The following is a 25,706-nucleotide window of genomic DNA, read 5'->3' as shown; positions in this document are numbered from 1 at the left end:
TCTTTTCCTCGCTGACACCACCCACAAAATGATGAAAGAAAAAAAGTTTATTACGTACTACATTTTTCGCTATGCATGGAGTAAAACTGCAGCACCAGGCATGATATTTTAAATCAGTACTTCTTTACTGCTCACTATATTCGAAAAACAATTTGCAGACAGTATCCATGTACATCACGGAACCTACCTTCAGAATTACATCATTGTACGTACCAGTTCAGGAGATATGACGTCATAAACGTTTAGATGCATCAAAAATTAGCTTTTGCTTAATACAGAGCACATGTCACTCACATGATGCTCATCTAGCGTCTGATAACGAGGGCACTTCCAACATAATGTCCGCCTGCTTAGCTGGGTGGTAACGTGCTCGCCTCCCATGCAATCGGGCCCGGGTTCGATTCCCGGCCGGGTTGGAGATTTTCTCCGCTCGGGGACAGGGTGTTGTGTTGTCCTCATCATCATTTCATCCTCATCACCGGTGGGCAGGTCGCCCAATGTGGCGTCGACCGAAATAAGACTTGCACTTGGCAGCCGAACTTTTCCGGATGGGGCCTCCATTTCCATTACCAACGTAATTTCAAATTTCTTCTAAATCGTTTCTCGCTTACATGCTTAACGTCGAATATTTAACATCTGAACTCAGTTGTAAAGCAATCAGACATCTGAAGCTATTGTATAATGTGGGAGCTCGATTTCTTAGAGAATCTGGGATTTACTGGTGTTTCTCTATTACACAGACTTACAGGAGGCAACACCTTTGAGAAGAGTTCTATTAGCGGAAGTGGGATTTGGTGTAAATGACCGCGTTCTGCATCTGAAATCTCCTCACTGAAAGACCTGGATGTTTAAACAATTCTGGAGTTGTTGGTAGCTCAAAAAATCAAGGAGCGAGCTAGCAGTGCTGTTGGGGGCAAGCTGTGGTCCTCCGCAGTTGGAAGTGCTGTTTAGATTGTGCTAATGTTTCCTTATTCCGAAATTTAGTGTATTCCCAGTGCGAGCACATGGAATTCTGATCAGTTTTTTCTGTTTTCGTGAGAGAGTATTTGCAGTTTTCTGTGTGTACGCGAGATTGTTCGGAAGCAGCTATTCACCAATTGGAGGTGGTCGCTGGTGGAACAGATGGACTTCTGGAGAGTTAATTACAGCTAATAAACTGTATTTGGTTTCGTTAAAACTCGAATTGCTTTCATTGCACCGTGTTTCTCGACGTAGGTTGCTTTGAAATGCTGCGGTGTTTTGTCTTTGTAAAGAGCTCTGCGGAAGAAGCAAGGAACTAGCTGGCGGCGGAGTAGTGGCTGTCAGCGGTGCACGCTTCCAATCCAATGGTAGCACCTCGGAATGTTTCTGGGCGTAGTTAGTCACCATCGCCTAGAGTGCGTGAGTTATGGCCGTGGCCGCGAGAGAAGGATGGCATCTGAGAGGCCAGTTCTGCAATGTATCTTCTTCCAGCCCTGCCTCAAGCGCACAACAGCTAATAGGCAAAATAAAAAACACATTGAACACAATTTATACGATTCGTAGGCAAATGGCAAACAAGTGTCACAACCTCCCCCCGCCCCCTCTATCTGCGCAACCACCCTCGAAGAAAATTTAGTTCAGTGTGATAATGGGTCGATGGTTATTCTGTCAGGTCACAGGAAAAAAATACTGAAACCAATATAAAAACCGGACTCGCCACTATAGAGGCTAGGAATGAAGAAATTTGTAGAAACAAAATTAGACGTTGCAAATAGGCTGCCGGTAGTCTTTCACTTGGTATCTCCGAGTCACTTAAGTGCTGAAACAGTTATATCTTCCAGGTTGTGTTTCCGGTATTCGTTGTGTGCGCCAGGTAATCTGGCTGTGCACGCAGCGATAAAGTGACAGCCCGTGCTCGTCAGTCGCTCAAATAGCGTGTCTACCGCCGCACTGTGAATCATACTCTACCGAGCCTGTTCTCGGCTACTGTGATACTGGCAAGCCGTGGCAATAACCTTCCATGTTTGCGTACACGATACTGGACGACTTCACTTGAATGTACTGATGGCTCAATGCAAGCACAATTCAGTGAGACTATTAACAATGAAGAAATATTAAGTAGTACAAAATAATATCCTTCGTTGCAAACTTGAAGTAATTTTCCCAGATAACACGATGGACTCACTTCCGGGAGAGCCGGCGTTCACCTAGCCTTCCGACAATCCAGGTTTAGGTTTTCCATGGTTTTCCCTAAATCGATCCTCCTTCATACTTCCACCATGTCTGAGGACCTCGTCGCTCCCCCCCCCCTCCTCCTCCCCCCCTCCCCCCCCCCCCCCCGTAAACCTCAGTCCTCCTTCGCTAATAATCTGTCAGACGTCGCACTCAATACTTTTATCGGAGTTTCGAACTTCATGTGCTTAATACATTTTTTTCGTACCCCTTATTCATATATTATAAATTATTTGATTAATATATATATATTGATTGGGCCTCATGTTCTTCCACCTACGCTCAATGGAGCACGTTATCATGATTTGATACGGGATACTCTACCTGTGCTGCTAGAAAATGTGCCTTTACAAGTACGACACAACATGTGGTTCATGCACGATGGAGCTCCTGCACATTTCAGTTGAAGTGTTCGTACGCTTCTCAACAACAGATTCGGTAACCGATGGATTGGTAGAGGCGGACCAATTCCATGGCCTCCACGCTCTCCTGACCTCAACCCTCTTGACTTTCATTTATGGGGGCATTTGAAAGCTCTTGTCTACGCAACCCCGTTACCAAATGTAGACTCTTCGTGCTCGTATTGTGGACGGCTGTGATACAATACGCCATTCTCCAGGGCTGCATCAGCGCATCAGGGATTTCATGCGACGGAGGGTGGATGCATGTATCCTCGCTAACGGAGGACATTTTAAACATTTCCTGTAACAAAGTGTTTGAAGTCACTCTGGTACGTTCTTTTGTATATATAGAAACCTGAAAGTATGTGCCAATTAGAGAGAGTGACGAACTCAAAATATAAAGTAGCAGTACGCTATGATCCAATAGTAAGAACTTTCTCGGAACAATTATTTTATTAATTTCTTTGATTTGGGTCCACAACATATAACAAGATTATTGAGTGATGTCCTTTTTACATTACAGGGTTAAACTAAAATATGGGCCCATTTCCAAAAATTCCTATGTATTCAAGTAGAAATCCAAAAGGAACAAGCTTTATATCAAAGAAAAGGGGAAGTTTCGAAGCTTTTGGCGGGCGGCGGCGGGCGGGCCGTGATGGTTTCAGAAGCGGCCGGTTACGTGAAGGAAGCTGTTTACGTCCCGCCTCTATCAACCACTCTGAATGATCTGCGGAACTGAATCACTGCTGTCGTGCACTCAGTACCAGCAGATACGCTTTCGCGTGTGTGGGACGAGTTTAGCTACCGCGTCGATGTTTGTCGTGCAGCGAACAGTGACCACATTAAACAATTAAAGTATTTATCACATACCTAATTATTAAAATTAATTAATTACAAATTATTACAAATTATTAAATTTATTAAATTGATATCAAAGATTATGAAAAAACTTCGAAACTTCCTCTTTTCATTGGTATAAAGCTTGTTCATTTTGGATTTGTACTTCAATAAATACGGAGTTTTGAAAATGGGTTCATCATTTAGAATAACCCTGTATTTTGCTATGAGGTGCAGAAGTAAATGTGATCTGGACTTAACATGCTTTTTCTGAGGTAGTTGTTGTTGTGGTTTTCAGACCGGGTCTGATGGAGCTCTCCATCATCTCTGCATAACTACTGCAACCTGCATAATTTTGAAAATGCTTACTGTAGTCAAGTCTTGGGGAAGTAGAAGTAGACAAGGGAATGAGACATCATTGTAGCTCATTTTACTAAGGTTTAAGCTCTCTTTATGTTCTTCCGTGTTTGCGATTTGAAAACGGGGTTGTTTTGAAAATCAGTCTTATGCAAACACAATTAGTTTATTTTTATATTTACCCAGACATGTTTCGACACCTAAGTGTCATCTTTTGTGGGTCAAATTTTTATTTCTTAAAATTACATTGCTAACTGAACTGTACTATTATATCGGTTTTAGTGCTTGTTTTAGTCGTTTTTTTTACAGCAAATCATCTGCAAAATTTTTCGTCCTGTTTCGTGTCTTTGGTTGCTGTCTCGATCAACTGCTATTTAGTGCATTGTTTTCGCTCAGTTTTTCACAAATTTCCGCTCACTACTTCACCTCACATGCACTTTCACGAAATGTGGCGAAACATGAACTGAGCAGATACTTCTGACAACATACGGAGTATGTGTTTTCATTGTTATAGCCTTTCCGCGGACGTTATCCAATCCACGTTAAACTATAGGTCCCCTACAGCTGGTCGGATAAGTGAGTCCAAAGGTCGGAGAAAGGCTTCGGCGTACCGCGACCACCAGGACCGTGCCTAGCAGAGCACTACGTGTTAAAATCAAACTTCTGGTTGATGGCAGTTTCCCGTAAATTAATTCAGCAATACAGTTTAACTGAATAACGGGTTTGACATTCGACTGACCCACTTAGAGTCACAGTAAGAAACTTAATTCAATTTGATTTACATGTTCGACAATACGTTTCAACAATATTTCTGATATCGGGTTGACCTCCAAAGCCGCAATATTTTTGAAGCTTTATGTAAGTATCCAGCACGAATCAAGATCATCTGTTTTTTTTTTTTCAAATGCATCTCTGTGCATACTGCTTCACAAAAAATGTATTATTTCTAACGTCTTTTTACACAAAACCTTGGTTCTTGTGATGGTCATGTAAATTATCTAATCAAAAATATCCGGACACCCAAATGCAAAGCGGAACTGACCACTAAACGTCACGAGAGGCAGACCCGCCAGTATAAAAGGACGTGGAGAGTGTCAGTAAAAGCAGACTGAGTCAGCCGAGGAGAGTTCAGTGACTTCGAACGTAGACAAGAAACTGGACGTGACCTGAGTGAAAAAAGCATTATAGACTTTTGAATCCTTCTAAAGCTGCCGATGTCAGCTACTGATGAAGTGATTGTGAAGTGGAAACCGAAGGAACAACCAGTGCTAAACCAAGACTTCATGTACCGACGGAGAGGGACTGTCGAGTGTTGTGAAAGGTGGTTGTAAAAAAAATCGCAACAAATTGACGGATGGAATCGCTCGTGAATTCAAAAGAGCTATTAGCAGTCGAACTAGCGGAATGACTGTGCGTAGGGAGCTAAAAAGAGTAGAGTAGAATGATAGGCCAGCTCGCATTTCTGTAGTCAGTGGTAAGCCAGGCGTTAACTGGTACATAGAGAGACGCCCCTGCACAGTAACTGGATACGAGCAGTTTGGAGTGACGATTCACGCTGTACGCCGTGGCAATCCAGTGGAAGGGTTTGGGCTTGACGAGTGCCTGCAGAAACATTACCTGCCATTACGTGCAGCACCAACAGTGAAGCACAGAGATGGTGATATTGCGGTATGAGGGCGTTTTTCTCGGTTAAGGTGTAATCTCCTTATTACCGTAAACAACAATTTAAATGCGAAAGGGCGTGGACACATTTTACAGTATTGCGTAGTCTAGTATATACAGTAGAGAAACATTTTGGAGACGATGGATGATTGTGTCAGCATGACAATGTGGCTTGTTATAAAGCAGCATCTTGGAGGCAATGGTTTGTGGACAGTAACACTTCTGAAACACTCTGTCCTCCCCAGAATCCCGACGTGAACCCAACGGAACACCTGTGGGAGAATTTAGAACGTCGACTTCACTCCATAGGCCAGCCTCCAACATCACTACCTCCTCTGGTTTGGGCTCCTGAGGAAGGATGGGCAGACATTCAGACACCTCATTGAAAGTGTCCCCACCAGAGTTCAAACCGTCATAAAGGCGAAGAGTGGAAACACCCTACAATAATATCCACTGGCAGGTGTCCAGAAAACTTGATCAGATAGTTGATAGGGGTCTGTGCGGATGCGGATATTCGCCGATATGTCGACAGTTGTGCGCCGTAATAATTACTTTGTGGGTTAAAGTCCAGGTCAGTGAGGGCATCCGGCGCTACACAGGTGGTAAGAAACAAAGGAGACAAATCTATAGAATTATCAGATGAGTTGAAAAGAAACATTTTTATTATGTCGCTCACAACACTGTTGCACCGTTTGCGCACTATGGTTTCTTGGAGGATCTGACTCAGGCCAACGTTCACAATTGTTTTGATTGCTTCGCATGCTACACGTGTACAAGGATTCTGCTTTGCAACAAAATTACGTCTTACCACTATTTCTGAAATTTCAGTATTGCTGACAGTGTACATGCCCTAGACAAACAATTAAATATTATTGATTATGAGATACTGTGTTTACATGGAAGCTTCTGCTGAAGCTGACAGGATCTTGATAGCTGACTGCAATCCAACCGAGTTAGCTGGCATCCGTCTCATTTATGAAACGAAATGATGGTAAGGCATTATTGGCCGGGAGATACCTTTTGGGTTTGTACCGCCGACTGGTGCAAGTCTTCTTCTGGTGCCGCTTCGGCGACTTGCAGGTCCCTGTGGTGAGAGAAACGATTAGGACAACACAAAAACCCAGTTCCCGGGCGGGAATGGAACCCCTGACCCCGCGATCTAGAAGCAGGGACACTCACCACTAGACCAGGAACTGCCGATATCCTATTTCTGGGGATGTACGATGCAACAGTCGAGCGGAAAGGCGCCTGTTTGCAGAAAGACTTCCAGGGAGGAGGTCACCAAATCACGTCTCATTCTAGAGACTTGCTGGCTGTTTTCGTAAAACAGGATTCTTTAGACTAGATCGATGGGAAAGTGATAGCACTCGCACTGTCCGTACTGTTCAGCAAACTGAGGACAGCCCCGGAGCCAGCACGCGATTCATAGCCAAGGAATTAAATATTTCCAACGTTAATGTGAGGAACGTCCTGCACAAGACAAACATCCATCCATTCAAGACTCAGAACGTACAAGACCCATCAGTTGATGCCTTTCCTCAGCGTGTGAAATTCCGCCGATTGAATCTGCACCAAACTGTAAACTTCCATGTGTTTTGTTTACTGACAAAGCTGCTTTCACAGGGGGAGGAGTATTCAACAGTCACAACACCGTGTCTTGGGGGTTCAAAAATCCTAAGTGAACTTGTGTATTCCACCGTCAACAGAGATCTACCATAAATTTGTGGGCTAGTATTGTCCACGTCCATTTGATTGGTCTTTGGCTTCTACCTGACACGCTTGTGAGACTAGCGGTCTATATTATGATCATAAAAAGAGAAAATGTCCGGGGCGTCTTCAGACGCGCCTTCGACCTGCAATCTCATTGACTAGAGTAGAATTGTCTTCAGTGAAGGATCCCGCTTAGAACTGAGGCCCGATGATCAGTCAAGCCGTGTGCGGAGATGCCCCGGACAGCGGTTGCATACTAAACTGTCCCCCGCCATACAGCCTGGCAACCGGGAGTGATTGTCTTGGGGTTACCATTTCATTTCATAGCAGAACCCCTCTGTTTGTCATCGGAGGCGGTAAGTCGAAGATATTCTAAGCCCAGTTTTGTTGCCCTTCACGGAAGCCATTCTGGGCTTACATTTCAGCAAGTTGATGCCCTCCAGCACATGGCAAACGTTCTACTGCTTGCCTTTGTGTTTGTCAAACCCTACCTTGGCCAGCAAGGTAGGTTGATCTCTCCCCACTCGAGAACGTATGGAGCGTTATGGAAAGGACCCCCCAACCAGTTCGGGATTTTGACGATCTGACGGGTCAGTGGGGCAGAATTTGGCACAGTATTCCACATAAGGACGTCCAGAAGTGGACTAACGCGTTACTGACTTGCTCAACTTGTGAAGCTATTTCTCTTGGAGAAATCATCGAATTTTAAAAATTGTAATCGCTTCTTTGTCTGTACCATGTACATGTACATCATATCTGCCGATTTCTGTCCCATTCGGACAATTCCTTCGTGGTGCGTCGCTTTTTTGTCTTAGAATGTACATACAGTTGCTGTGTCCGCTAAGTTAGAGCGCCAATGTAGCTACTTTTCTGGCGTGCGTAAGTAGTTTTTAACGTCCATAGATACTGATTTATGACACCGACTTTTTTAAAACAAATGGAAGTATAAACTTTTTCCGTGGCACTGGAAAGGGTCTTTGAAGAGGTTCAAATGGTTCAAATGACTCTGGGCACTATGGGACTTAACTTCTGAGGTCATCAGTCCCCTAGAACTTAGAACTACTTAAACCTAATTAACCTAAGGACATCACACACATCCATGCCCGAGGCAGGATTCGAACCTGCGACCGTAGCGGTGACGCGGTTCCAGACTGGAGCTCCTAGAACCGCTCGGCCACTCTGGCCGGCTTTTGAAGAGGTCTTCAGCGATATAACATGTACGGAACTCGACGAAATAGTAAAAAAATAATAGTGCTTCACCTGTTAAGTCGTTAGGTGAAGATCTTCCATAAATCAGTGTCCTGCTGTACCATTGGTAAGATAGCACTCTAATACTGGCTTTTAGCACTGGTAAATGCAGTACAGAATAGTTTATACAGTTATGCCACCTCGAAAGACTGAACAGAACGTATTTTTGAATCGGTTAAACAGTCGGGATCTGTCAGGCACCTTGGTAATAGAAAGAGATAACACATTCAATTCGATATTTATTTAATCACAATATACTGTTGCTAATAAAAAGTGGATTACAATTACATTAAATAAGGGGTGCAATTCCTTGATTCACTGGTATACAGGATATAAACGTACCACAGTGTTGTGGTGTAAGTTGAGAACAACAATTTGATATACGACATTTGCGGACTATCAAGACGGAAAATACCCTCAACTTGTCCTACAAAAGCCTCATAAGGCACACAGCGTGCGTGCCATGCGAGTTTTTCGATATCCTTTTGTTGTCTTATATAACCGTCTTGGTCAGTCATTTCGTTAACATTACTAATTTAAACTTTCCTGTGAGGGTAATTAAAGAAAAAAAGACTTTTATAAAAGTGACGCAAAAATTAATTACGTTTACAATTCGATCCGAACTGAACCGTTAGAAGCACAGTAGTTTCGTAGAAGGCCAGACAAACAAAACGGTTCAATTCTTAATTCAAATTCACAATATTATGAAGTAAAATTTATACAAGCGTCAATTTTCCCATTTTGTGAAGTGCAAGAACAAGTGGTTTTTAATAGTATATGACGATTTTAGTCAAATCTCGCACAGCGCCCATGCGCTGTAATAAAGTTGTCGTTTGTAGACCAATTTGAGGTTATTTCCCAGCTTGTAGACCACAAGCGTCCTATATCTTTCTGATAGTATCGACTTCACCTACAGCATTGCAGTACGTTGTAAACACTTATGAGTGTAAACACTGTGCGCGTACTTAGGTGGGTGGTAATGTGCTCGCCTCCCGTGTAAGCAGGCCCGGGTTCGATTCCCGGCCGGGTTGGAGATTTTCTCCGCTCTGGGAGTGGGTGTTGTGTTGTCCTCATCATCATTTCATCCTCATCACCGGCGCGCAAGTCGCCCAATGTGGCGCCGATTAAAATAAGACTTTCATTTGGCGGCCGAACTTTCCCGGATGGGGCCTCCCGGCCAAGTATGCCATACGCTCATTTCGTTTCATTTTCATTGTAAACACTTACAATGTTAAAATTTATATCACTCAATCCAGCCACCATCGGATGTCATAATTGTCACAACACTATGGATGTGAAGTGATACACGTGGTAGAACACACACAGAACGAATAGTAACACATAAATACAGTATAATCGTAGAAGAATAAATGACCAATGCTATCCTTCACTCAGCTTCAGAAAGAAGCGAGATATCGCAAAAAAATAATTAAAAAATGGTTCATGACTTAGCCTGTGATGTAAAGTTTTAAAATTAACTTCTAACGTAAACTGAAATCATATCTATTTGACAACTACTTCTACGCCGTAAAAGAATTACTGAAGCTTTTTTTTTTTTTTTTTTTTTTTTTTTTTTTTTTTTTTTTTTTTTTTTTGAAAATTCTGTATGCTCGAAGACATAATGTAAGTAGGTGCGCTTCAGAAGTTGTGGCAGTAAACAGCTCAGCCGAATTACTCTGTGACTGTACTAATGAGGATATTGAATTTATATTGAGACCAACTAATCTTTCCGAAGGTTTGTGCACCTTATGGAAAAAAAGAAAGAAAGGTAAAAACAGACCGGTAAACGTTTGACAAAAGGATCTATGTCGTGAAAATCTACTTACTGTATGTCAAGAATTAGCTTTTCCTGGAGAATTACAGTGGAAATATCGTTTGGCCTGCGACACCACACCATCTGAGTTGAAACTGTGAGATAATAGGCTAATTACTAGACTATTCGTACTGTGCAGTTCTTGTATTTCGTTCCATAACAGAAATGGGAAACAGGTTGACGCTGTGGCACAATGGCACACACCGTTTGACACGCACGTGTACAGCGCAGATATAATCAGAGAAAGGGAAAGTCGATCTCTGCGTACACCGTACTTACGTCACAGCAGCGAAGGGAGATGAGCAGGCAGCTACACGATGTTCCCTCCTCCACTGCCGGGCAGCAAATGAAGCAGGCGGCCGCACGGGCTGCTCCTCTAACGCACACTTTCGGGAGCGCTCCGGCCTGATTGCGTGTGTCATCAGGAGCTACGGTGTTGCCTCCCCAGCCGAGCCACGATGTCGCCGCGAGAGTACACTCGCTTCCCGAGACTCGCTATCTTGGAAGTGACACAATTACGCTCTGTTCTCTCGGCCAGCCACAAGCCTCACTAACGACGAAATTAGTCCTGCACTGAATTGAGCTCATCATCATTCCTTTTGTTGTCCTGCTGTCATTATGCGTTTCGCATGTCGTCTCTCCTTAGATGCTCTTCTAGTCCCAAAAGAGTCATCTGAATCTATGTCGCTTATGAATCGGGTATAAAAGGCGGTAACGTAGAATCATCAACCCAGAGACTGATTACGTATTCGCTGTCTGATCAAAAGTATCCGGACACCTATCAGTGGACATTAAAATGGGGTGTGTCCACTGTGCTGTGTCATTTAGGAGAACGCACTTTTTTTTGTCGCCTTTCCCTACTCAGACGTAAAATCTGGATACGTGTTAAAACCCAGGAAATGTTCATACGAATGTCTTCAAATTTTTTAACGTTTATTTTGTAATTACGTTGTAGACGTCATAACGTCAGAATGCTTGTCCGTGACTCGCTGCGGTGCGCGAAAATCTGTCAGCTCCGCTGTCCAGAGGGGTTACAAAAGCCCACAGTCGTAGCTGGCAGCTGAGAGTGCAGCCGACAGCCGTCGCCAGCAGTACTGAAATTGTTGCAATGGATAGTGGTGCCGTACATATGTGCAAAATTTAATGGTTCACATCCTTTTACATGCAAAAGATAGGCAGCACCATTTGTACCGGATGAGAAGTCGGTTCGTGTCGATAAGGACATAGTCGTGAGTACACGAGTCGGCAGCGAACTAATGTGTGCTGTAGTCGTAAGGTGAGAAATCACCGGACATGTGTGAGTTATCAAGTTTCCTGCCACGAGAATTTTTTTTGGATCTGGTTCGCTGATCTCGCGGTTGGCAAGTTAGGTCTTGCTTAATAGGTATAGATATGCTGCGAGATCTGTCATTATGGTTTATAGTTTGCTAGGTTTGCAATTATTTATTGATAGATGAGTATTTGATGAGCTGTAAGGAACAAGAATTGAAGCTCGTGTTTGTTCGTTTGGGGACAACAGACTGGGATTCGTACGCTTCTGTGCTGTAAATCTAGGGACTCGGTAACCTCACTCAAAAGTAACTTGAGTTGTGGTTAATGGGTCACGTGGCACACTCTGCGGTAATAGAGTTGTGGCTGTTTTGTTGATAGTGAATTGGTATTTTTTGTCTTGAGCGTAATAATTCATTATTGTGATAGGCCCTAGTGAACGTATATGGAAGTTTGGCTTGTTCCTACAGCGTTAATTTGTCCGTGCTTTAGAAAAGATCTACCCTAGCACTGTTAGAGCTAGACCAAGAACATTAAAGGAGCCACTAAAAGGAGGAAATGTACAGCGAAGCCATCACTTATTATTATTAATTGAGTCGAGGGACCATCCAGCCTAGGGATAGTAGCTGGACGCATAACGCCAACACCTGAAGAGGCTATGAGCTTTGAACAAATGTGTGGCTAAAAGTGGTCATGGCAACAAGAGTTTTTGTTTACTTTTTTTTAATGCTGTCCGTTGGTAGGATTGTAGATTGTTGCCGGCACTCCTACACTACGATGATTTTGGGTGTACTGTATCGGAATAAAAGCAAAAATAAAACTACGTTAAGCAAAAGAAAAAAATTAGTTCCCGACTTATAATCCCAAAAAGAATTTTCTTCTGCGACTTATGCGTATTTGAAACAAAGAATATATTATTTGGAAAAAAATCATATTAAGGAAGATACATGTAATCAATATTTGCTAATTTTTTGGAAATTTGTGGTAAGGTCTTATGGGACAAAACTGCGGAGGTCATCGGTCCCTAAGCTTACGCACTACTTAATCTAACTTTAACTTAAGCTAAGGACAACACGCTCACCCATGCCCTAGGGAGGACTCGAACCTCCGACGGGGGAAGCCGCGCGTACCGTGACAAGACGCCTGAGACCGCGCGGCTACCCCTTGTGGCAATATTTGCTAGGTAGACGGAATTGTTCTGAAGAATTTAATGAAGTTACAACTATCTAGTTGTGACAAGAAAAACTGTTATACTTAAAAGAAATTAACTGAGAAGCGCCGGCCGGAGTGGCCGTGCGGTTCTAGGCGCTACAGTCTGGAACCGAGCCACCGCTACGGTCGCAGGTTCGAATCCTGCCTCGGGCATTGATGTCTGTGATGTCCTTAGGTTAGTTAGGTTTAATTAGTACTAAGTTCTAGGCGACTGATGACCTCAGAAGTTAAGTCGCATAGTGCTCAGAGCCATTTGAACAATTTTTAACTGAGAAGCATAGCTTCACGTACTCTATTAGAATCAGTCATATATTATATAAACAGTTTTCTTAAAGGCAAAGATACACAAAATTGGGAAAAGTTAGATTTTATGATCTCAACTGAAAAATTTAAAAAATGCAGTATAGGTGGTATTTTACATCGCTGGCATTGCTTGTAATGTAATCTCAAATCGAACTGTAGCAACAAAAGTGTTTAATTGTCGCTTGATTTAATTTATTTTTACGTAACAAGCTTATGAAAGTAACGTTACTATTGAAAGCGATACACTATTACTGAGCGACAGGTTTTGTTTACAGTATACAATCTAATATTAATTTTGAAGGGGACTGGCCAGTACAGACAGCATGATTTATCAATAAGAGTATGCAATAGACATGTGACAGTGCGATCAACTTTAAAGTGGTTTAAGTCTTGTTCATCGATGCAATTAATTCCATCCACTAGAAATAATATTACCAGGCAGATACTTGCGTTTCACTACATTTTTTGTAACACTCTGGCTGTCTGTGAGTGCTTCCGTATACTATTATCGTATACCTTGAAATTCAGGCATTGTATGAGCGTTCCTTAAGAACTAGGGAATCCTTTCTGAGGGCAAGAAATTCAGATGCGTTAATTTTAACAGTGCTTATACGTATATTATTATTACCTATAAAGTACGGGGTTGCAGAGAGTTACACGCAACACTTGCAAATCACTCGTAAATCGTGCTTGGTTATTGATGCAGCATAGTACACCACCGTTCGGCTTTATGACGGCTTGAACTCTGCGGACAAGTTCAGTGTGGTGTCCAAATGCCTGTGGAGGAGTGGCGGCCTAGTCTTCCTCAAGGGTCCAAAACGAGAAGGTGGCAATGTTGAACGCTGCGCTCTGAACAGAAGTCATCGTTTCAACGCATTCCAGAGGCTTTCCACTAGGTTTACGTCGGAACTCTGGACAGGCCAGTTCATATCAGGAATGTTATTGTCCACAAACCATTGCCTCACAGATGCTGCTTTACGAGAGGGAACGCTTTCATACTGACACAATCAGCCATCGTCTCCGAACTGGTCCTTTATTGTACGCAGTACACACTGCTGTTAAATGTGTCCATATCCTTCCGTATTTAGGATTTTATTAAGCGCAATAAGGCGATTACACGCTGACGACAAGGAAACACCGACATACCGTAACACCACATCTCTGTATTACGCATGACGCAAACCATTCCATCTGACTGCCACGGGCTATAGTGTGATTGATTACTCCATATCACTCGCTTTCAGTCACCACTGTCCGCAGCCGTCGCTCTCTACATCACCTCACACTCCACTTAGCACTGATGATAATGACGATGTCGTGTAACGACGGTCTCTCGCCGGGTAGACCGTTCGCCTGGCGCAAGTCTTTCGATTTGACGCCACTTCGGCGACTTGCGCGTCGATGGGGATGAAATAATGATGATTAGGACAACACAACACCCGGTCCCTGGGTGGAGAAAATCTCCGACCCGCCCGGGAATCAAACCCGGGCCCTTAGGATTGACAGTCTGTCGCGCTGACCACTCAGCTACCAAGGGCGGACTCCATTTAGCACTGACTGCAGAAACGTGTGGCCATCTTCTCGGTCATTGTACCTCATTCTTTCTAACTCCCCAAGCACAGTCATTGTGCTGGCTGGGCTGTTGATAGAACTTTGGAACTCTCGAGTGATTCCTTCCGCTGATATCATGCGATTTTTTACGCAATGCTTGACGGTACCGTAAGTACATGAAGTCTGCCATTTCTTGGTCTAGCTACGGCTGTTCCTTCACGTTTACACTTCACAGTCACATCACCAACAGTCGACTTGGGCAGCTTTAGAAGGGTTGAAATGTCCTTGATGGATCTGTTACTCACAAGTTAGGTGATTTCGAATGACTAGTCCGCGTTGGAAGCCAAGGTGCTCTCCTGCCCAACCTCTGCAGCTGTTACTCCTTCTTTACTGACAACACGGTACTCCTCGCCTCCTTTTATAACGAAGACTCCTCATCTCGTGACGTTTAGTGGTCAAATCCGCATTACATACGGCTATACGGATCCTTTTGAGCAGATAGTATATGTCGGAAGACGGAGAACTGCTTTCATCACACTTGAGGAAAGAAACAGACATGATCGCCCGAAGAAACAGCAGAAACCTATGGATGGCGTGTTTACTGGAAAAAAACAGCGCTTGTAGAGTTGGAGGAGTGCACACAAAAGTGATGATGTGCTAAGCCACTGAGTTCATAGACATAAGAGAACGAGTTCGAATCGCTGCCTGCCCACGACTAATTACGGCTTTTAAGGATGCACTGCATCCTACGTCTATATTCTCCAAGTCACCTTATAGCGTGCGGCAGAGGGTACTTCTGCGCTAAGCCTCCGTATGAGCTAGAACTTCCCGGATTAATACATTGTGGTCTTTCCATTAGATGTACGTCGGTGGGAGCGATATGCTACTCGAATTTTCTCGAAGAGTATGCTACCGGATTTTAGCATTAATCCTCTCCGTGATTCTCAATCCCTCCCTAGGAGTGTCTGACACTGTAGTTGAAAGGATATCCGTAACGCTCCCGCGTTCACTGAACGAACCAGTGACGAAACGCGCCGGTTTTTCTTGGACCTGCTCTGTCTCTATCTGATAAGTGTCCCAGGCTAAGGCGCAATACTTAACAATGAGTCGGATGGGAATGATGTATAAGCCATTTCTTTCGTAGATGAGGTCTTCCAATGTATCTCGGCCGAGTGGACCATGGGACGGATATTTCGAAACGTTTCGGTTTACTCCTGCATTTTTCTCCTACTGATCTAGAGCTCTGTTATAATAAACCCGACTCCAATGGGAGCTACACGCAACAAATAAAGGTGTACAAATAACTCCAATTAAACCATTACATCATTCTTCACGAACACGCATAGGGTTCAGTAACTTTCCTTAGGTAAACACACGAGTTGTTGTGTGTCTATAGTACGAGGCAGTACTACGCAAAATGAGTCCGAACTCCAACGACAAACTTCAAAAGTTAATTAAGGTTGTTAACTGAGTGTTTTGTTTCGAGAAATCCTTGGCATCTAGTGACTCGTTATGGAGTAATTCATTTAGTTTGTTCCCCGCAAATTACATTGGTGATTGTCGAAATTTCGATGGCTCCTGTAAAGAAAAAGTTCTGCATTGTTATGTACTGTATTAGACGGCTACACATTTTTCTCATACCTTAGTTGTTTTTATTTTCATGTCCCTGGACACATGATAGTTTCCTGCTGTTGACAGAGTTCGGCCTGAAGTTGTAGAGGCAAGGGGTAAATGTGTTGCGCTGTGATCATTTACGAACACGACACAGCATTTCGTACTGTACGCAACAGCGCAGATGTGCACTGCACTGCTAGAGTAAATTTATTTGTGGTAACAAACCGAACGAATTACTTCATAACGGGCCTTCGAAATGTGAAATTCAACCGTAAAACTTTATCACTTCCATACAGCAAATTATCGCAGTGTTTTCCATGTATAAAATATTTAAACAAAGCGTGTTTTTTTTCTTGTAAATAAGTAATACACAATTAACATATGGCAAGAAATCAGACATAGCGCACTGCAGCGTGTGCACGGCGGCGTTGGTCAGAAGCAGCGCGCAAGTGGCAACTTGAGAACTCGATTGCCGGATTCGTCAGACGTGGTTGTCGTTATACAGCCTAGAGCACTGTGTAGTACAAGCTGAGCAATGTGCCATTTTGAATCCTACGTTGAAGGTGCTCATTTACACTCTATGAAACACTTACACTTTTTAATATGCTCTTAAGGCCCTCAAATGTACAGCCGTGGACAAAACGAGCGAGGCCCCTCGCCTTTTCGTTATGCTGATCCGCACAGCTTTAAAGTTTGCTACACAGCATAACAGGCCAGGCGACGAAGTGCTACCAACATACTATGCAAGTTCGCTCAGCTGATGTGCTGAGATACCTAGCACTGGCGAAACTCGCGCTTCGAAGACACCACAGCATCGTCTGCCACCACTTCGTGGGAAACGAAATACCTCAAGTATAAGCCAATGTGTTGTATTCGCATATCTGTGAATATGACTTGGATCTAAAGTGTGGTTATGGATAGTACGTATGCTCAGATTGCGAATCTAACATCATGAATAAAGACAAGGGGAAATGAATTAGGCGTGCTTTTTCTTCCGTAACATCAAATATATTTTAGGTATTCTTTCTTAAATGAACTGCGCAGAAAATCATACACCAGAAGTGAATAACTTTTTAGTAACACCAGATGATATTAACAGCTTGCCGGCGCGGGTTAGCCGTGCGCTCAACGGCGTCATGTCGCGGACCGCGCGGCTCCTTGCGCCGTCAGTTCGAATCCTTCCCCGGGCATGGATGTGTGTTAGGTTAGGTACGTTGAAGTAGTTCTAGATCTAGGGGACTGATGACCTAAGCAGTTTGGTGACATAGTTCTTAGAGCCATTTTTTGACCTTTCGCGTAAATTTTCTTTACATGAAAGGCCGTATCTTTAGATTGCGTTGACATAGCTCACTTTTTTACACCACCAAGAGACCGTATACCGCAGCAAGTGCGATACATTTCCGCTTATTGTGTCCACCTGTACTCGAGGTAAACGGGTTTTTAGGGTTGGGTAGAGAAACAGACGGTCAAGAAAGTGAGACTAATAGGGTTCCATTTTTAGCGATTTACGTGACGAAATCCTAACAACGAAAATATCTACCACAGTTACTGAAGATAAGGGCCGCATAATAATTTCCCCTACTCTTTATTCGAAATGTTCCAGTTGCAGTCTATACATCAGCATATTAATCGTAGCTACGCTTTCGATCCAAATCACGTTTACAGGAATGCAAATAAAATCCATTTGCCTATACACGTGGTAATTCAGATCGCACTATTAATGCCACCGCGTTTTAGATGTGGGAGCATTCCCATTGCTAGCTACCTTAAGGAACACTTCGGCTAATGAACGTTTTCTGGCTGTGGCACGTCTAATGGAGAATTCGAAACATTGTAGAATACGTTTGGCAGCTACGTCGCCGTTTATTTCCTGGGGTGGTGCAGAATTATCCTACTAAATTTACTCGCTAATAACAGTTTTTTGTTATTTCGATAAACATCCCGAATGATTGTCATATAAGCGGTGACATAAAGGTAGACAATTCATGTATTTGAGTCCAGAAAGCTCTATGCAACAGAAACTGCAGATCATTTTGCCATTTTCATTGCGAAATTGACAGCTTATTCATATCTGGGGTAATAACAGAGGGCTGTTTGCATGGGTTGTCTGCTAGCGTAGTGAGAGCTGTTTGCTACTGCAAGGGAGGTCTGGTTTGTTTTCGGTTCTAATCTCGATAGAGGCGGATAGACTATGAGTAAAGGAATTTTAAGAAATTCTCGCGCCCCCAATACGTTTTATTGCTACCTTTATTCTGTACCGGCGCCCTGTGAATGTCGATATGAAACTCTTGTAGAATTACATACTTGTTACTGCCTACTATTTCCGCTCTGTCAATAATTGAATTGACTTAAGTGTGGCACTGAATGATTTTTAACTGAATTTCGTTATGAATCTTCAAGCATTGCTAAATTTTCACACTTTCATGGTAGGTCAGCAACTGTAATTCAGTGTGACTGGTCTGAACGTTGACACAGACCATTTCGCAGCCGAATGCGCGTAATATTTTGCTAATTCCAAACGATCTGGGGTACTTTGTCTTACTAAAACAGTTGTGTTATCTCGATAAGCTGAAATTCAGTTTTATTAGTACACTTCATACTAATTAGCGTTTCTTCTTTCATTTATATCTTATACTTAGGTGTTGTGGTTAACACTCTAATCAGCAATAATATAGTCTTACACATGACTGAAAACAGTCTGACAAATGGCGAATAGTTTTTCAATTTCACACCTATGCATATTATGTTGGTAGCACTTCGTCGCCTTGCCTGTTATGCTGTGTAGCAGACCTTAAAAGTTGTGCGGATCAGCATAACGAAAAGGCGAGGGGTCTCGCTCGTTTTGTCCACGACTGTACACCCCTTGCGTAGATAGTATCACAGCGTAGTAAATGTACTGGCTTCCATTTTACTTTAAGGCGGAAGCATATTAAAGTAGGTGATTAGACGGGTATTTCGAGATACGATACATTCACTTACGTTCCATGTAAGCCATACGGTGCTGTTCTAAATATTTACCAAAAGCAGTTAAATGCGTTACCAGTATCGTATTTTCTGGATTGTGTATGGTACATCCACTTATGTTTACGGTAAGTAAGAGCTGCACTGTAAGCAGTTACGGAATAATGTTAAAATGGAACACAACAGGCATAAAAATTTCATGTCAGCACAAAATGGCTCTGAGCACTATGGAACTTAACATCTGAGGTCATCAGTCCCCTAGAACTTAGAACTACTTAAACCTAACTAACCTAAGGACATCACATTCATGCCCGAGGCAGGATTCGAACCTGCGACCGTAGCGGTCGCACGGTTCCAGACTGAAGTGCCTAGAACCGCTCGGCCACATCGGCCGGCCATGTCAGCACAAGAGGGCATTGCGTGAGTAATCAAAGTGTATTACTGATCCCAATTTTATTGACAATTTCAAAAGGTTTAAAAGAAATCTGTCAGAAGTTACTTAAAAAGTAAAAAAAACTGCGATAAAGTATTATTAAATTACTCTTTCTATAAAATTAACAGCTGCTTAGCATGACTTGGGGTCTTTTGTATAGTTGTTGAAAATAAATTCAAGAAAAGTAACTTATTTTAAACTTACCATGTTACGTCGTGTTACGCAAACATAATCTGCAGCAAGATTGAATGAAACAAACACACGCCTTACATAAACGTAATTTCATTACCACCGCTGTGTGAGCACATCTGTTTCTAAAGCAAAGAAAAAAAGCATTCTTTTTACTTACATTACACAGGTAGTCATACGGTTTTGGTGTTCAGTCTTTGCGCCTTGAATTTACAAGCCACATTTTACGCGGATCTATATCTGAAGGAAACCGATAAAACTTATAGCGACCATGTCTTCTATTATTTGAGCTGTTTGAAGTTGCACACCTAACCGTTTGACGATGTGCAACAATAAAATTAAGCAAAATTCGCTGATTCACTTTCTTACGCCACACGAAGCATACAACACTGTCCTCTGATTGGGATTCACAACGGCGGATTGCTCAGCTCGGTGTATCCAGCGCTTTAAGACAGCCGATGACGTAGGTCCAGTAGAGTGGCGTTGAGAGATACAATATACTCAGCCACGGTATTAAAACAGTGATGTTCCTTTTCTTGGAACACCATCAACATTAGTGCGTAACAAAACACTAAAATGAAAAAAAAATCCTTCGAACACTTATTTTTAAAATGTCAGAAGATAAAATTATTTAACTTTTGTAGGTGTTTTATTAAACCACGAACTACTGAGTCAATAGGACAATTCGTACTGCTTATTTCTAAAAATTTTTTCATAGAATGATGAAGCGATTCTGGGTGATCGCGAGTGCTAATTAAAACTCTGCCTCACAAAAGAAAGCTACTTATCCACATTGAGAGAACGGCATTGCCAATGCTTTGTGTCTCACGACTTCCACTGATGGTAATGAAGATGGTAATAATAATAGTAACACTGGGAGCAGTGCCAACAGACCTCAGAGTGCTCTTGAAAACCAATATCATTGATAAAATGTCCATGTGGTAACTACAGAATGCCACATATCCGATAAACCCCGCAGTCTGACGCTTGGGAAGTGTAAGACCAGTGACAAAAATCCGAAGTACGGCATACTGAACTGGTTTGCTGTGTTAACGCTTGTAAACAATACGTATTTTCAAAAAAAGTAATCAGTGTTTAAAAATATGGATGCATAAAAAGACTACTCAGCAAATGGCGGCAGAAAAAAAGGTGGAAATGCGCAAACTTTCCGAATCAGTGGCTCCTTCTTCCGGCAGAAGGGTCGAAGGGCAAAAACGTATAATAGCAATAACTGTGTATACCCTACAGCAGTGTAGTAGCCTTTACACAGTTGCAGTTGTACTGTCCTGTCAATTAGTTCATTTATTATTGGCAAAATTGATAATGAAGCAATTTCTGATCCATTGTAGCAACTATCTACAATTCGGTAAAGACATTTTCATCAGATATTAAATCATATGTTACGTATATGCCTCAATGTAACTGCCGAAGATGTCATAGATGCATCCTGCAAAGAACAAAATATCAGTGTAGTGGGTAGACGCCGGTATTGTTACCATTTCCTGACAGGGATATCGTTTACATAAAATCCAGTAAGTGGTGGCTGGTAACCAAAAAATTCACAATTATCTCACAAACGGTTCGTTTGCTAACCTTTGTTTACTGAGAATTTTTGGTTCTTTTCTTGTGTACTTTCAACAGTATAGGTTCATACCATTAATTTTAACGCACACCGTACGTTCCTGAGGATGTTTCTCTCAAATGTAAACAGTAGGTTAAGGTTTTCTTTTCAGGTGCTCTATGATTGTAAGCCATATACAACCACAGGCACTGCTTTTTATATAAGCTACATAAGGCGTATATAGTATAGTGCAAACAACACGTTTCAGTCTGTAAATGATTTGGAGGAACGCAACGCACGAAATTTAGTACACAGTGTTGCCACCATCAGCAACGACAAAGGCTCCAACTTGGCTGGGAGTCCCCTGCTACTGACCTTGGATGACACATGTGGGGAGGTCATTTCATTCTGCTACAACTCTTCGCCCGGAAGACATTCCCCTGTTTTCAAGTCTACACTGATGAAAACAATTTTTCACCAGTGTGCAATGAAGCGAGAAAAGTCATGGGATAATGGCATGCACATATACAGATGGAGGTAGTATCGCATACACAAGGTATAAAAAGGCTGTATATTGGCGGAGCTGTCATTTGTACCCAGGTGTTTCATACGAAAAGTTTTCCGACGTGATTAAGGCAACACGAAGGGTATTAACGGACTTTGATTGGTAGTTGGAGCTAGACGCATAGGACACTCCTTCTAGGAAATCGATAGGGAATTCATTATTCCGAGATCAAAAACGTCAAAAGGGTGCCGAGAATACCCTGTTTCAGGCATTACCTCTCAGCACGGAAAACGCAGTGGCAGACGGCCTTAAAGACCCCAGGCAGCGGCGTTTACGAGGAATACAAACAACGCCAGAAATCAATGTGGAACGTACGGCGAACGCATCCGTCAGGACAGTACGGCGGAAGGTGGCGTTAATGGGCTATGGCAGTTTAATACTGACCTTCTGTATGTAACAAGGAGGATTGTCCCTACCCTATCTGGCAATAGAAAAATGAAGCTCCTGCAAAGACATACAATTTGACACCATCCGTGTGTAATTTTGACCAGTCACCCAAGTTAAAACACAATTTTGAAAGTGTAGAGACTTCCACATGAACCATGGACCTTGCCGTTGGTGGGGAGGCTTGCGTGCCTCAGCGATACAGATGGCCGTACGGTAGGTGCGACAACAACGGAGGGGTATCTGTTGAGAGGCCAGACAAACGTGTGGTTCCTGAAGAGGGGCAGCAGCCTTTTAATGCTAGTACTTGAAGAAAAACGTAGTTATGAAATTGAAATTTTTACTTCTAAACAGCCAAGATCGCTGCAGTACAGCAATCATTTTGATCACCGGTTTCACTACACTATGTTACCAACTCTGTATCTTATGCATTACACTTCAATGAATTTCGACCATGTGCACAGATCCTGGGTCTATATTCAGCAACTGTACGAATATGAGCGTATATAGTCGGTGCGATATGCATGACATTTTATGTAATGTTTGTTTTATACTTTACATGCCCATTTACTACGGTTTTTATGTATCTGAAATGTCGTTTTATGATGTGACGCGGTATAGTGTGCACAAGGTCGAGACTGCTAAACTCGGTAATCAAAATAAATGCTGTATTATAGCGATCTTGACTGTTTGAAGTTTTCACTTCTAACTTCAAACTAATCTACATCGCCTACATAGGTGAAAAATGTCAAGCAGATACAAAAAGCTAGATATAGGTAACTTACGTAATCAATATTACATTCTTCTAAAATAGCCTAGTAATAATAGTAACGATGCTCTAAAAACAATTTATTTTCTTGATCGAAACAAGATCGAACTCTCCTATCAGCAAAGTGAAATTTTGTAAATAATAATTTCTTTCGATTGCAAATTGCTTTGTCGCTGCGCATATGATTTATCCAGCTCCATGTGAAAATGAACAGACACCACGCACTCATATCATTGGTTCGTCTCGATGGGCAATGAATCCATAACCTTCATGGCGGATGCACATTTACGTTCGACCTCCAGCGGGAATCTAAAATTAGCGAGCATGGAGGACATAGGAGGGGACTGTGGACAGGTGGGAATATGAGTCGGCCAGGGAGCGTGCCGAGATAGTCCGCGCACTTCCTACGAGGGACGTTTCATAAATAATGCACAGGTTGGTATTACTGTGGATTGTTTCATACAACAACAATGAAAATTACGTCATACGTAGCTGGGAGCTTGAGGAAGAAGCATGTGCATGTGTTTTTGTTTTTTCGTTGTGCGCTCTAACATGAAATTGGCGAGAGACAGAAATAGTCTCTGTGGGGATCTCGGGTACTGTGAATGTTGAAGACCAGAGGTCGTACATCAAAATTTAAACATTACAAGGCAAAACCCGACAGAAATCCACAAAGCGCTAAGTGAAGTTTGTGGTGAATTTTCAGTGGACCGTAGAACAGTTTCATGTTGAATTAATCGTTTTCGTGATGGTTGTATCAACACAGACGATAAACCAAAACACGGAAGGCCAAAAACGTCAAGAGATGAAGGAAATGTGAAACTTGTGGCAGATGCTCTTGAAGAAGATCGCAGTGCGACTTGTGAGGAACATCCTGAGGCCATGGGAATTTCCCCGACATCAATATTTCGCATTCTGATACATGATTTGAAGAAGAGGTAAATTTCTGCGAGATGGGTCCCACACTGTTTGACTGCTGAAGAGAAGCAGAGACGCCTGGACATTGTAACCTTGTTCAAGCAAAGATTCGACTGTGAAATCAGGGATACTTGTGTCGAATTGTCGCTATTGATGAAACGTGGATTAGATATTTTGAATCGGAGTTGAAATCATTGTCCAATAAGTGGAGACCTTCAAGCAAATGATGATGTCTGCTTATGATGCCCAAATTATCGTCGTGACAGGTAGAGTCTCATGTGGAACAGTGCCACAGCAATGTATAATTGTGACTTCATGCAAAACTGGTCAGAAAAATGCACAAAATTCGATCTCTTTTGCTAGGAGCTGCGTCACTCATTCTCCACTACAAAGCTCGCCCGCATATCGGTAATATTGTAATAACCAGAAACTGCGCGAATACGGATGGGAAGCGTTGCCGCATCCTCCCTACAGCCAGGGATGAGTCCACAAGACTTCGACTTGTTCCTGAAGTTCAAAAAAAACTTGTGCGTGACGACGTTGACTCTCTCTGGAAGACCTTTCTACCCGAGCCATTCGACACATGAACAGAAGTGGTGTTCTGGCTGGAATAACAGAGCTTATGAGATGCTGAAATTCACTGCCTAGCTAGCAGGAGATCCCAGGTTCGAGTTCTGGTCTGGGACGCATTTTCAGCCGCCACCAGTTGTTCCGCATAAAGTCCCGATGCAGCTGATGTCATTAGTTCCCTCCCTTTCTCTCCCCTTCAATCTTCAATTCACGTGATACAGTTAAGTCTGTGGCGCACAGCCCGTGACGCGGCTACTGGCCCGACTGCCGGCAGAGTGCAGCCTTTCTTCGCCGCGGCACTGGGAGGGGGTGGGTGGTGGGTCCACCGTCCCGTCCGCCTTTTTCTTGACAATTTCCATGTTTACCGTCTCGTTTTTTGTTGTTAAAAAAGAGAGTGTTAGAATTGACAGGTGCATGGCTCCAACAAAACCAAATTACTCGTACACAGTGAGCCACTAGAGACGAGCTTGTATCGGCACAGCGCGACCTCCACCGCGAGGGAGGCGACGCCGGAAGCACCGCCTGCCGGCTTGTTAGCACAGCCGGCCGAGTACCCGGCTCTGGGGTCAGAACGGGTCGGGCCCTAATCAGCCAATTAGCCGGCCGGGGCCACGCCCCGCAGTCTTGGCGCAGCGTGAACGCGTCTCGGCAAACTGGAGGGCAGGCAGAGGTGTCTGGCTCCGGCGAGGCGAGGAGGAGGTGGCACTGTAACAGTGCTCGTGCATGCACAACTCGTTTTCGTGTTACACCTAAAGCCGTCGGCACACGGACCGTGCGTCCGAACGTTGAGCGTGCCGATTTTCTGACGTCATAGCGTGGAATAGCACGTTCGGGAGTCTGCGAACGTGCAGAGCAATATCTGGCATGTCAGATATTCTGAGCGTGCGTCTGAGCGTTGACCAATGAGACGGCACATCGCCACCTACGTCACACGCACGCCGTCTCTCTTCAGTACAGAGTTGTGAGGCGTCATATTGGCATTCATTTCAAGCCTATATGTATATATGCCGTTTCTGAGCACCAGAAAATTGAGAATCACTGGAAAACCTGTTGTTGACTGTGTGATCCGTTCCAATAAAATAATGAGAAACATCATATTCGTGGCGAAAGAATTATTGTAACTTGCGTATTATGAGAGTAGACTATTTGAAGGCACCGGCACACTGAAGATCCACCCAAAACGCAT

The 25,706-nt window shown here is 43.1% G+C and overlaps 1 protein-coding gene across 5 annotated transcripts in view; it reads right to left on the bottom strand.

Moving 5' to 3' along the window:
- LOC124777902 (protein PALS2) overlaps positions 1-25,706 on the bottom strand; it is a 354,157-nt gene that overhangs the window by 162,080 nt on the left and 166,371 nt on the right. The window contains exon 1 of one of the 5 annotated variants that reach the window (XM_047253449.1): positions 10,501-10,628. The exons of the other annotated variants lie outside the window; for them this stretch is intronic. The gene's annotated coding sequence lies outside the window, so the exon portion shown is untranslated. Of the gene's footprint in view, positions 1-10,500; positions 10,629-25,706 lie in introns of those variants that run through there. 5 annotated transcript variants of the gene reach the window in all.

The sequence above is a fragment of the Schistocerca piceifrons genome, chromosome 2 (genome assembly GCF_021461385.2).
Source record: "Schistocerca piceifrons isolate TAMUIC-IGC-003096 chromosome 2, iqSchPice1.1, whole genome shotgun sequence".
Classification (NCBI taxonomy): domain Eukaryota; kingdom Metazoa; phylum Arthropoda; class Insecta; order Orthoptera; family Acrididae; genus Schistocerca; species Schistocerca piceifrons.
This window is presented reverse-complemented; position numbering and strand designations above follow the sequence as displayed.